Source organism: Electrophorus electricus, chromosome 6 (genome assembly GCF_041902795.1).
Source record: "Electrophorus electricus isolate QZ-2024a chromosome 6, ASM4190279v1, whole genome shotgun sequence".
Classification (NCBI taxonomy): Eukaryota; Metazoa; Chordata; class Actinopteri; order Gymnotiformes; family Gymnotidae; genus Electrophorus; species Electrophorus electricus.
Window position 1 is genome coordinate 6,597,225 of NC_137502.1, and position 13,670 is coordinate 6,610,894.

At 39.4% G+C, this 13,670-nt stretch overlaps 1 long non-coding RNA gene, 6 other non-coding genes and 1 pseudogene across 8 annotated transcripts; all 8 read left to right on the top strand.

Moving 5' to 3' along the window:
• The first annotated feature begins 63 nt into the window (after positions 1-63).
• Positions 64-2,031, top strand: LOC145658614 (large ribosomal subunit protein uL4B-like; annotated as a pseudogene). Its single transcript, XR_014124262.1, has 5 exons — positions 64-200; positions 985-1,114; positions 1,309-1,465; positions 1,685-1,753; positions 1,869-2,031. The product of XR_014124262.1 is annotated as a large ribosomal subunit protein uL4B-like (transcript).
• LOC113570907 (small nucleolar RNA SNORD16) lies at positions 680-777 on the top strand. The gene has a single exon (XR_003409934.2). It is a non-coding gene; the product is annotated as a small nucleolar RNA SNORD16 (small nucleolar RNA).
• On the top strand, positions 1,163-1,232 carry LOC113570910 (small nucleolar RNA SNORD18). Its single transcript, XR_003409937.1, has one exon. It is a non-coding gene; the product is annotated as a small nucleolar RNA SNORD18 (small nucleolar RNA).
• Positions 1,528-1,597, top strand: LOC113570906 (small nucleolar RNA SNORD18). The gene has a single exon (XR_003409933.1). It is a non-coding gene; the product is annotated as a small nucleolar RNA SNORD18 (small nucleolar RNA).
• A 2,975-nt stretch (positions 2,032-5,006) lies between the features above and the next one.
• On the top strand, positions 5,007-10,791 carry LOC113570828 (uncharacterized). The gene is made up of 6 exons (XR_014124234.1): positions 5,007-5,143; positions 5,928-6,057; positions 6,252-6,408; positions 6,628-6,696; positions 6,812-10,682; positions 10,777-10,791. It is a non-coding gene; the product is annotated as an uncharacterized LOC113570828 (long non-coding RNA).
• Positions 5,623-5,720, top strand: LOC145658668 (small nucleolar RNA SNORD16). Its single transcript, XR_014124360.1, has one exon. It is a non-coding gene; the product is annotated as a small nucleolar RNA SNORD16 (small nucleolar RNA).
• Positions 6,106-6,175, top strand: LOC145658667 (small nucleolar RNA SNORD18). The gene has a single exon (XR_014124359.1). It is a non-coding gene; the product is annotated as a small nucleolar RNA SNORD18 (small nucleolar RNA).
• LOC145658666 (small nucleolar RNA SNORD18) lies at positions 6,471-6,540 on the top strand. The gene has a single exon (XR_014124358.1). It is a non-coding gene; the product is annotated as a small nucleolar RNA SNORD18 (small nucleolar RNA).
• Positions 10,792-13,670: the final 2,879 nt, after the last annotated feature.

A 13,670-nucleotide genomic window follows, 5' to 3' on the forward strand; every position in this document is an offset into this window, starting at 1 on the left:
TATGTATTATCATCTTATGACAACATTGCATATAAATTCCAAGCACACAACATAAAGCTGATGGATTAGGCTGCGGGCGGAAGTGATCCGTTGTCGGATGTATATGATAATGTAGTTGTGCGGCAGTCTTCCTTTTCTTCCGTGGCCGCCATTGAGTGTGGAGCGTGGTTCCTGGCGAGCCGTGAATTCTTTTAAGTATGGTAAGTGTAAGTTCTGTTCTTGTGTGATTTGGAGTATGAAAGTAACGTTATAGTGTGACTATTGGGAATACAAGTGGAAAAACTTAATGGTTATGGCAGATGTTGAAATTTACTTGGAACACTTGGAAGGGTTTTGCCAAGCACGTGTGACTAATTGGCGCTTACTGGCTAGCTAAGTTAGTTGCTTTTGTATTCTGTTAGTATGTTGGGTTAGTTTAATGTCAGTCAACATCTCATTATTCTGAGAATGTAGCTGTCCATGTTTTCAAACGCAGTTTCTTGACTAGCGAGCCTATCTGGGTAGCACTTGGTGTAGGATGTCCTTTAGCATGTGATGTCCAGGTCTCTCCTTGGCTAACGCTGGCTAGCTAGTTTATAATCAAGGCATCAGGGCAAGTTAAAGCTTTAGCTTTAGCTTTATGTAGCATGAGCACTTTTCGTAGTGTTCTTGCGGCTTCGCTAGTTCTTGATTCTAATTGTGCGATGATGGTGTAATTTGCGTCCGACTCTGTGGTCAGCGACAGATGCCTGCTGTCTAGTTCTGGCACGGAGTGATGACGATAATGGTGACTGAGCGCAAAAAAAAACAAAAAAACACCTAAGTGATTGTTGGTAATCATATAAAATTAAAGCAGATTTTTTTTTCCCTTTCATGTTTGTGTCCCACTATTAATTTTGGTCTATTCCAAGAAGGGTAAGACTCGAGGCAAAATGGTGCATGTGGTCAGATTTGTTGTACCCCAGTTTTCAGTTCCACTCATTTGTTGACGCGTTTATGCAACAGGTTTACGCCTCTCAACGCATGCGTGCCGGCAAGGGTAAAATGAGAACCCGTAGACGTATACAGCGTAAGGGGCCATGCATCATCTTCAACGAAGACAGTGGTGTCACGAAAGCCTTCAGAAATATCCCAGGTATGGTGGGAAATAATTTGTGGGTTTTAACCTTTCGGGTCATCCACCATGCTGTGATGAATTTCACTTCTGGTCCGTGTTTATGAACCATGTGATCTGTAGTGGAAGTGCTGAGGTAGAAGGCTCACGGAAACGAGTTAATTTGCTGTTGAAACTTGAATTGGTTAAATTTTTTTTACTTTCTTTGCCATCAGGCATCACACTCCAGTGAGTGAGCAAACTGGACCTCCTGAAACTAGCCCCTGGTGGTCACATCGGCTGTTTTTGCATCTGGACTGAGAGTGCATTCCGCAAACTGGATGATCTGTACGGCACCTGGCGCAAACCATCCACCCTCAAGGTGGACTACAAGTGAGTTTTCCATCTCAGTTGGGGTGTTGGTTCCAAAGACCCAGCACATGTCCCTTTCTCCGCTACAGTGATGAGCTTCCACTTCTGGTCCGTGTTTATGAGCACCATGACTTGTTAAGAAGTTCTGAGTCAGTTTGGGCTTCAGTTGCTGTCATGAGTCACTTCAGTTTAGCTCTGATTTTTCTTTTCTTTTAATACATTTGTCTGTTATGATCTTAGTTTGCCAATGCATACAATGACCAACACAAGACTGCGTGCTGCCGTGCCATCCTTCAGCACAAACCAGAGGTGGGTGTTCAGTCTCAACGAGCACGATGCACTTTCCCCCCTGTTGACCAAACCTTGTACTAAATACACCTTATTATGAATTAATCCAAGTCAGTGACATGCTTCCTCTTTCCAGATCAAAGCTAAAATGCTGAAGCCCAAGAGGAAGGTAAAGAGGGTTAAGAAGGCCAAGAAGCCAGCAGCAGTTCCAGCGACTCAGTAGAGCTCTGATCACATGCTTGCAGTGTGCAGTCCTCATAGTGGTTCCCAACAATAAACCTTTACCTGGAAAGTGAAAATTGTCTGGACCAGTCTTATGCGCTATAATAATTTCTTCACGTTTTCCTTTGAGAGCCTTACAGTTGAACATCTGTCTGCAAGGTGAATGTGTGTTTCTGATTAAACTTTGATGCAGTTTAATGTAACAAAGTGAGAAATCAAAGTTGTGGGGAGAATTTATATTGTTTTATCCAAATTTTATAGGACCGGTTTTAAATGCGAAAAATCACATCAAGTCCTGACGATGCAGAAAATGTCCATTTGTTGTGTAGTGGTTCAGTTCTTGGGGCTGTACAGTTAAAAAATGAGTAAAGCTCAATTCTTATGATGGCTTTTGTTTTTATACACAAATGCGTTGAATACTGCACATTCTATTCCAAATCAAAACATTAGTTGAGATTAATAATTTACAGAAAGTGAAAATGGAATATTAGGCTGTTCAAAAAATGCTATGCGCCTTTTTCATAACAAACTAACATTTACTGTAAAGTGAAGTGCTTTTAATATTTAACTTTTCTGTGCCTCACTAAATACTTGGTTGTATAACCACTATTTCTGAGACCTGCTTCACATTTTACATTTACAGCATTTAGCTGATGCTTTTATCCAAAGCAACTTAAAATTATGACTGAGTACATCTTGAGCAATTAAGGGTTTGCTTGGGCCCTAAATGGCAACTTCGCAGTGCTATGGCTTGAACCAGCAACTTTCCAATTACAAGTCAACTACCTTAACCACCAGGATTGTACTACATTCCAAAATTCATCTGCATTTATTGGTTTTGCCTCAGAAATGGAATTTTTCATGTCATTCCACAAGTTTTCTTTTGTATTAAGGTCTGCAAGTTTGGCTGACCACTCCCTAACAGTCTTGTTTGTCAGGAACCAAGATGTTGCATGTTTACTTGGGTGTTCAGGGTCATTGTCTTGCTGAAACATGCATTTCAAGGGAATTTCCTCTTTGGCTTAAGGCATCATGATCTCTTCAAGTATTTTGATGTATTTAAACTGATCCAGGATGCCTGGTATGCAATTAATAGGTTTGGCACTGCAGGATGAGAAACATCCTCATATGATGCTTGTGTTACCATGATTCACTGTTCACAGTGTACTGTGGCTTGAATTCAGTGTTTGGGGGCTGTCTGACAAACTGAAAAGTTTTGCTTTCATCGGTCCACAAAATGTTGCACCATTTCTCTTTAGGCCAGTCGATGTGTTTTTTGGCAAATTATAAGCTTATAAGCACATGCTGTTTTTGTAACAATAGGACTTTGCAATGGCTCCTTTCTGTCAGCTTGGCTTCACATAGGTGCCTTCTAATTGTTACAATATTCACAGGTAACTTGAGAGCTTCTTTGATCTCCCAGGAGCTGATCATTAGCTGAGTGTTTGTGATTTTGGCTATTCTTTCATCCATTTGAATGGTAGTTTTCCATTTTCTTCCATGTCTGTCTGCTTTTGGTTGCCATTTTAAAGCATTTGAGATCATTTTCTGCACTTGTTTGTTTTCCCCTCTCCAATCAACTTTTTAATCAAAGTACTCTGTTCTGTACAAGAACAACATGTGGGATGACCTAGTTTACTTTTTTTTTTTTTTAAGAGAAAAATGCTCTAACCAGTATGCACATCTGCTGCTTTCATCCTTTAACAAGGGCCACCTGTTTGACACCTGTTGTTTTACAGAAGGAACGACCTCACTAATTGAACTTCATGCCCCTTTTAGTTTATTATTCAATTACACAGAATCAGCAGCATGCAAGTCATGACTGTTGGGTCTGTTGGTTTTTTTTATTACTCTACTACACCTATTAGTAAATGTTTTGCCATGTAGAAATATAATTTCTACCAAAAACAGTGATTGATCTGGTTAGTGATCTTAGGTTACTATTATTTTGAACACAACTATATACTGCTTCTCCCCCTGAACTATATAAAGCAGCAACAGTGTAAGGTGCTGAGATTGAATAATGCAGTACACAAAACCATTGATTAATAACCTGTTTAGCAGAGTTTGTGTGGATGTCCTGCGTAATGTAATGCATTACTACTGTTTTTTTTTTTTTTCTCTCATGGGTGTTAAGTTGGAGTAATTGAATTGTACCCCTGCTACCTGCACGGTAGCTCATCATAAAGATACGTAAAGATGCAAGTTTTTCTAGAACGAGCTAAAAAAAAAAAAAGGCTAAAATGGAGGTTGGGTGAGAGAAAGTGACTGAATGGAAGTGCCACATCTCTGTATTGCATACAGCTCAACATCTTTTGCCCAGCTGAATTGGCATGCACCATCTTTTCTTACCTAGCCACAATCTTAAACCATACTAAACTGGTTGCTGTAAAAGTTATATATAGAGGTAGTCAAAATTACAACAAAGTACTCGAGCTTCCAGACAAACGGGACATTTTAGGTAGAAATTCTTCATCATCTGTGCAAGCAAAGGGTGTAAATATAGGGTGCATAAATAATTGAGTGAAAGATTGCAGCCACTTGCCTGACATTGATCTACATTATGAGACATCTTTTACAGTTAAACACCTGTTTGTAACAGTTATGGTCAGTTGTTTTAAAGGATTATATATATATATATATATATATATATATATATATATATATATATATATATATATATATACACACACACATTATATATATGTGTGTGTATATATATGTGTATATAATAAATATACTTATATAATGATTAGTTTCTTAGTTATTGTCTTATTTAGGCTGTGTTAGAATGTGTTGCTTTATTATCTTAATTTCTGATTTTATTTGGAATGGATATCCAAATTCATCAACAGTGTGGCGTTTGAGTGGTTATTTTTAGCTCCCAAGCACAGTCTGCCTGAACAGTAAATGGACCCCAAAATTAATATTCATTCTTCTGATTTTCAGCTAAAGAGCGTTTTTTTTTGTTTTTTTTTTTATTTCAGGTTATGTATTATCATCTTATGACAACATTGCATATAAATTCCAAGCACACAACATAAAGCTGATGGATTAGGCTGCGGGCGGAAGTGATCCGTTGTCGGATGTATATGATAATGTAGTTGTGCGGCAGTCTTCCTTTTCTTCCGTGGCCGCCATTGAGTGTGGAGCGTGGTTCCTGGCGAGCCGTGAATTCTTTTAAGTATGGTAAGTGTAAGTTCTGTTCTTGTGTGATTTGGAGTATGAAAGTAACGTTATAGTGTGACTATTGGGAATACAAGTGGAAAAACTTAATGGTTATGGCAGATGTTGAAATTTACTTGGAACACTTGGAAGGGTTTTGCCAAGCACGTGTGACTAATTGGCGCTTACTGGCTAGCTAAGTTAGTTGCTTTTGTATTCTGTTAGTATGTTGGGTTAGTTTAATGTCAGTCAACATCTCATTATTCTGAGAATGTAGCTGTCCATGTTTTCAAACGCAGTTTCTTGACTAGCGAGCCTATCTGGGTAGCACTTGGTGTAGGATGTCCTTTAGCATGTGATGTCCAGGTCTCTCCTTGGCTAACGCTGGCTAGCTAGTTTATAATCAAGGCATCAGGGCAAGTTAAAGCTTTAGCTTTAGCTTTATGTAGCATGAGCACTTTTCGTAGTGTTCTTGCGGCTTCGCTAGTTCTTGATTCTAATTGTGCGATGATGGTGTAATTTGCGTCCGACTCTGTGGTCAGCGACAGATGCCTGCTGTCTAGTTCTGGCACGGAGTGATGACGATAATGGTGACTGAGCGCAAAAAAAAACAAAAAAACACCTAAGTGATTGTTGGTAATCATATAAAATTAAAGCAGATTTTTTTTTCCCTTTCATGTTTGTGTCCCACTATTAATTTTGGTCTATTCCAAGAAGGGTAAGACTCGAGGCAAAATGGTGCATGTGGTCAGATTTGTTGTACCCCAGTTTTCAGTTCCACTCATTTGTTGACGCGTTTATGCAACAGGTTTACGCCTCTCAACGCATGCGTGCCGGCAAGGGTAAAATGAGAACCCGTAGACGTATACAGCGTAAGGGGCCATGCATCATCTTCAACGAAGACAGTGGTGTCACGAAAGCCTTCAGAAATATCCCAGGTATGGTGGGAAATAATTTGTGGGTTTTAACCTTTCGGGTCATCCACCATGCTGTGATGAATTTCACTTCTGGTCCGTGTTTATGAACCATGTGATCTGTAGTGGAAGTGCTGAGGTAGAAGGCTCACGGAAACGAGTTAATTTGCTGTTGAAACTTGAATTGGTTAAATTTTTTTTACTTTCTTTGCCATCAGGCATCACACTCCAGTGAGTGAGCAAACTGGACCTCCTGAAACTAGCCCCTGGTGGTCACATCGGCTGTTTTTGCATCTGGACTGAGAGTGCATTCCGCAAACTGGATGATCTGTACGGCACCTGGCGCAAACCATCCACCCTCAAGGTGGACTACAAGTGAGTTTTCCATCTCAGTTGGGGTGTTGGTTCCAAAGACCCAGCACATGTCCCTTTCTCCGCTACAGTGATGAGCTTCCACTTCTGGTCCGTGTTTATGAGCACCATGACTTGTTAAGAAGTTCTGAGTCAGTTTGGGCTTCAGTTGCTGTCATGAGTCACTTCAGTTTAGCTCTGATTTTTCTTTTCTTTTAATACATTTGTCTGTTATGATCTTAGTTTGCCAATGCATACAATGACCAACACAAGACTGCGTGCTGCCGTGCCATCCTTCAGCACAAACCAGAGGTGGGTGTTCAGTCTCAACGAGCACGATGCACTTTCCCCCCTGTTGACCAAACCTTGTACTAAATACACCTTATTATGAATTAATCCAAGTCAGTGACATGCTTCCTCTTTCCAGATCAAAGCTAAAATGCTGAAGCCCAAGAGGAAGGTAAAGAGGGTTAAGAAGGCCAAGAAGCCAGCAGCAGTTCCAGCGACTCAGTAGAGCTCTGATCACATGCTTGCAGTGTGCAGTCCTCATAGTGGTTCCCAACAATAAACCTTTACCTGGAAAGTGAAAATTGTCTGGACCAGTCTTATGCTCTATAGTAGTTTCTTCACACATTTTGCTTTGAGAGCACCATAACTGAACATGTGTATGCAAGATGGATGTGCGTTTCTGCTTAAACATTTGTGGTTTATTGCAACAAAGTGAGGACTAAAAGTTGGTGAATTTTATTTTTCATACAAATTTATGGGACCGATTTAAATAGGAAAAAATCACTGAGTCTTGGTGTTCATTTGTTTGTGTAGTGGTTCAGTTCTCGGGGCTGTATTTACTGCTTTTTTTTCCCCCCCTCTGAACTATATAAAGCAGCAACAGTGTAAGGTGCTGAGATTGAATAGTGCAGTACACAGAACCATTGATTAAACTCTGCTAAACAGGTTATTAAAGTGTGGATGTCCTGTGTGACATAATGCATTACTTTTATTTATTTATTTTTTTCTCTCATGGGTGTTAAGTTGGAGTAATTGAATTCTACCCCTGCTACCTGCAAGGTAGCTCATCATAAAGATACGTAAAGATGCGAGTTTTTCTAGAACGAGCTAAAAAAAAAAGGCTAAAATGGAGGTTGGGTGAGAGAAAGTGACTGAATGGAAGTGCCACACCTCTGTATTGCATACAGCTCAACATCTTTTGCCCAGCTGAATTGGCATGCACCATCTTTTCTTACCTAGCCACAATCTTAAACCATACTAAACTGGTTGCTGTAAAAGTTATATATAGAGGTTGTCAAAATTACAATGAAGTACTCGAGCTTCCAGAGAAACGGGACATTTTAGGTAGAAACCCATCATCTGTGCAAGCAAAGGGTGTAGATATAGGGTGCATAAATAATTGAGTGAAAGATTGCAGCCACTTGCCTGACATTGATCTACATTATGAGACATCTTTTACAGTTAAACACCTGTTTGTAACAGTTATGGTCAGTTGTTTTAAAGGATTTTGTCACATCTCTAAAAACAGCAAGGATTTCTTTCAGAGGGGGGCAAGAAAATATAGAGAGATATGTAACGATTAGTTTTAGTTATTGTCTTATTTAGGTTGTATTAGAATGTGTTGCTTTTTTATCTTAAATTCTGATTTTATTTGGATATCCAATTTCATTAACTGGCAAAGAAAACCCAGTTTGGTTATTTTTTAGCTACCCAAGTACAAACAGTTATATCACTGGGTCACCTGAATGTATGTTGTACCCAAACATATCTACATTGATTATATTCTAATAACTAAAAATACCTAGCTAGAGCAGAAAGGCAAGTCTACTTCTGTATGTGGCATTGTCATGTAGCGTATGTCCACTAAATGATAGGAATCACGAACAATTTTTTTTTTCTTTCAGATTGCAGGTCAACTGCACAAATGAGTTTTAGCTAGATGAAATGAGGCCAAGTGTTGAGACCCTCTTTACTTATAAATGCATGTTTATGATTCAAGGTACTGCCAGTTTATGCATTTATTTATTTAGTCTTATAGAAAACCATCCCAGTGTCTGATCAGCCACCAAGGGGTTGCAAGATTAATCTTTAGATCTTTTTATTAAGTGATTCATTGCTGCTTTACAGTAAAGCTGGCTGACAACCCAGGGAGTGAGGTTCTACCTCAATACATTGGTCTCCTATCAGGATACATCATTGCTGGCTCTGGTCACGGTGCTGGTTTATTGATAAATATGCCTTTTCAGGTGGATGAGGTTGGGCAAATGGGATCTGAGGTGATAATCATGTATTTTGAATCCATTGTATTTACTAGGTACACTCATCACTCCGTATTCTTGAGTTCATAAATGTTTACAGTATAATTTTGTTTATGGTTCAGCACCACACATCTACAGGGACTTAAGGTCATGCCCAGCTGTCAATGAACAAAGATTATGTGGTTCGACACCTTTTTGGGTATTTTTTCATCAGCACAGCTGGGGGTGAATATCCTAAGCTCCTGCAGTACACTCAGAGGGAGTGGACTAGCACAGGTCTGGATGGAAAGCAGACTTAAGAATTTTATATTGCTATAAATATGTATAAATTTAAGTCTTCTATTTAAGGATGTACCATGCTTTAACGGTGACACTGATATTTTTTTTCTTACTAAGAATTGTCCTGCAAAAAAAAGAAAGGTGTAGCACACAATGCCACTAGGAGGCAATGTCAGAGAAATTTCATGTTCATCTGAACACAGTCTCCAAGGCAGCATCCGGGGCGCAGCTCTTTGTGGATAACTAGTCCACTAGTTCAACTAGAACCCCCCACCTCCTCCATCCTTTTCTAAATTTGTATGGAGGACATATGGACTTATAGCTCCCATTGTTTCTCATATAGGGTTAAACTGGGTTCCAGCATGCACCATCATGTAGTGGCTGGGCATTAGCCTGGCTAGTTCTTCCTGAGTTATTTAGGCCTACATGCTTCAGAACTGTGCTATATAAGATCCAACAAGAGAGATTAAAAATAACGAATTCTAATTAAAAATAGTTAATTCTGTCTTCTACTTTAAACTCAGGAATCGAAAGCCATTTACAATGAAAAAAGTTTGTGGTACAAAATGTGTGTGGTAAAAAATTTCAGCCTGAAACTGATTAAATATCTGTGCGAATACAGTTAAAATTCACAGATGAAGTTACTCTGGGAATACCAGAAAAAAAGACCAAAGCACGTTTAGTTGGACCCTGTTTTAACTCTATTAAAAAAAAATCTGATTTTTGAGTCCCGCACTCCAGTATTTGGTCATGAGTGGGATATGGAGGTGCCTTTAGTTTTGTTTGCCATTCGTGAAACCTTTCAAGTCAACTGAATTCAGCGCAGCAGAGCTCATCTTTGCCCATTCTGTGCGTGGTGCCTTCAAAGTTCTAAAAGAAAAGTGGATGACTAAGGTTGAGCAAGAGAAAAATGTCCTTGACTACATCAATCAGTTTAGGGAATGTTTACATAATGCATGTGCATCAGCCAGACTGGCTCTCAGAGTAGTCAGAAGCAACACTACAACAGAAAATCTGCTGGGAGATCTTTTCAACCTGCAGAGGTTTGGTTTTGTTGTCACCTTGTGGGTTTGCCTTTATAAGCTAATTTCTCTGGTCATTACCAAGGTGAGTCTAGACTTAATGAGTGTTGTCCACACCGCAGATGGTAGGTGTAGGGCTCAGGTTTGTCATATTAACATGCTCAAAATGTACGTTTTACCAGCAGAAAATGATTAGAAGCCTTCTCTAGTGTTTCTTGCTCATGTTTCTGCCTCTAGTAGTCCTGTGATGTCTGGCTCCATGGGGTTCACCCTGCATTTTAGTTCCCAAACCTGATGGTTACTTTATTTGTTTGACAAATTACAGTAAGATAAATGCCATTGCTCTCTTATTCATTGCCTCAAACTGATGATTGTGTTGATATTGTTGGATCAACCAAATTTGTCAGCAAGCTGGTTTTGATATTCGGCTCCTGGCAAGTGTCTCTTGACTTCTTGAGTTTCTGATATTTATGCTCTTGTGACCCCTGACAGTTTTCTGCTGTCTTATGGCTTTTGAAGTGAAAAATCCATCTGCCACGATCCAAAAATCAATCAATAAATTTTGTCTGACATACCAAATTGTGAAGTGAGACATGGGATGCGCATTTAACACTTTCTTCTGTTTTTCAGAGGTTTGTGGCAGCTACACTGATACGTAATTTGGTCAAGTGTGAAGTCATACAAGGAAAAATTCAGCATGTGAAATGTAATTTCTACTCAGGAGTTTCCAGTACGTACCACAAAGTGTGAGATTTGCCAAATTTTTTTTGGAATGACAGGACATTCTAGAGATCGCTTGTATTGTGTTTCTTCGATTTCCTTAGCTCTGCTCATTCTTTCACCTGGACACCCAAGCGTGAACAGGCTTTTGACTCTGTGAAGGCTTTGCTGTGCAGTGCCCCATGCCATGCTGTCCCAGACTACCCATGACCATTTAAAGTGGAGCTGGATGCCAGTGTTTGGGGAGTGGGGGCTGTTTTGCTACAAGAAGATAGTGCTGGTATCGACCATCTGTTCTGCTATGTTATTACTCTAAAGATCCACCTGGTATCAGTTAAACTATTCAGCCGTAGAGTAAGAGGTTCTAGCTCTGCTACTTGCCCTTCAGCACTTTGACATTTAAATGAGTTCTGGTTTTCAACCTGTTATAGTTTATACAGTACAAATGTGTTTGTTTTATTTGTACAACATTAACCAAAGATGTTTAAATTTTAGGTGTTGGAGAAGGTTGTCAAATGTTGGGCCTTTTTTAAGTAGGAATAATTCTGGTTCTGGCTCCCAGAGGCGTAGTGCAGAATCTGACTAAAGTGCTTAATGCCCTGTTGATAGCCTCAGATTTTGGATATGTTTCTCTTTTGGCACTGCAGCGCTTAAGTGAAGCATTTGATACTATTGACCATGAAAATGTAGTGACCTGGTTTAAAAATGTAGTCTACTTAGACAGATGAGAGCTTGCCTAGTTACGGTTACCATTAATTTGAATTTTTCAGACTCTAAAAAGAGCGCAATAGTATGTCCCACAAGGCTCCATTTTACAGGAAGAAACAATTATTGTTCATCCTATATATACACCCACAATACCATAGACATGTAACTTGCAAAAATAATGTTTTTTTGCATGTTATTTGTATATTTGTACTTTCCTCCTCTGAATGCAGACATTGCATCCAGATGAGCATAAACATGTTCTCTCTTGGGACTCAATACATGTCACAAAGTTCAGTTAAAAGTTTAAGTGATAACACCACTGATGCTTTTAAAAGTACAGCGACCATTCTACCATCTGGCATACAAAGGGAAGGTATGGGAGCCTTCTTTACAAAGACACAAAGTCCTCTCAGGGGACTAAGGCAGCAGCAGTCTCACAGCTCACACTCAAAGAATTACTGGGGTGCAGAGGAGATTTTGACAGCTAACATTCTGGTCTGTTATGGTATACCAAAAAGTGATGATAAAACTTAGTATGCCTCTGATTGACCTGACTGTTTCTGGTTCCAGTTCCAGACATTAATTAATTTATTTGTTTGTTTGTTTATTTTAGAAAATTATTATTATTTTTTAATTTCCCATGTAATTTTATCTTTATTTTAAAAAGATTTTAAATCCATTTTAACACTGGTAATTGCAACTCTAGTAACTATTCTGGTTATGGTTATGGTCTTGTTCTGTGCTGGTTCTATACTAGTTTCCCAGTAGTTTGTTCTATTCTTGTCTGGCGTCTATGACTATTGAGGAGTCAGGTTTAGACAGTTCCCTAGAACCTTGTTACCTTAGCTTCCCTACTTCTGCTATTTCCATTATGTCTTCTTAATTATTCCTGTGTTCTCCCACCCTTGGTTCATCTTGCTGACTTTAAAAATCAGAAAAAAATAAATAAAATTTTGACACAAACATCTGTACTTATTGCAAAAGATGATCCTCCCTTGCCATTTAAAGCTGTCCTTGGTAGATATGGGCTTCAGCCCTTCAAATATCTAGCTTAATTGGTTTTTAAAATATAAATTAAAATATTGTCAATAGAAATGTAGAAATTGTTAACTGTTTAGATAAAAGCACTTTACTCCCGTTCTTTCAGATACGGCCTCAAATACAGATGAATGTTAGGTTACGTTTCAGTGCACCACAGAAGGTATGTTTAAGTTCCATATACAGAAGTCCCCACTGCTCAGATGTGGGAAGAAAGTAACCATTCACTTCTAACATCTCCTCCTTCCCTTGATCCCGCAGACATCCCTAAAAATGACTCATAGCCTCTGCTAGAATTACTGTGTAATGGTCAGCACTTTGTACTCTTAATCCCTCTTAAACGGTCCCTAAAATTAGACAGTGCCAACTCAGACCTGAAGCTCTAGGCAGTTCTATCTTACATTCCTTGTGAAGTCAAATGGCTTTCTGTTGCTGATCTAAATAATGCATTCTCCTTTGTGCCCACTGACTGAAGTAGCCGGTATCTTGTTGCTTTAACATTTGGCTCTGAAACTCTAACCTGGACTGCCCTTCCCCAAGGTTACTATGAAAGTCCATTTCTGTGCTGTAAAGCTCTCAAGTCTAACCTAGCTGATGTCCAACCTGCCCCAGGGTCTGCTGTAGTGTTTTACATGGATGACCTCCTGATTGCTTCTCTTACTGAAGATGTTGCTGTCTTCGATCACTGAAAAAGGCCACAAGGCCATCGAAACAAAACTCCGAGCAGTTTGGGTGTCTTTTACTTACTTAGGTCATAATGTCTGTCCTGGCTGCATTCTCTTATAGCCAATGTCCACAATACAAAATGAACTTTCCCAACACACAGAATCAAATGAGTGTCTTCCTGGACATGGCAGACTTCTGTAGGCAATAGATATGTTCTTTTTCTGTCCTTTCTGCATCTCTTAAATTTTATACCAGGAAACTTCTCTTTCACCAACAGCCTATTCTCATTCAGTTCCTTGAAACAGCCCCTGCTTTCCTGTCCAACTCTGTTTCCCTGACTATAACAAACCCTTCAAGATGTACTGCCACGGGAAAGATGGCTTTACCCAGTATGTCCTCACTCAAGAACATGAAGGCTGACAGCATGCCAATGCTCATTTCAGCCATAAGCTGGATCCTGTAGTAGCTTCTCTACCTTCATGCATCTGTGTCTGCACTGATGCTGGAGGACAAAATAACAACATACCCATATGAAATCTGAGAATAAATGATAAAGAAACTAAATGAGCTGTACACAAGGGTGCAA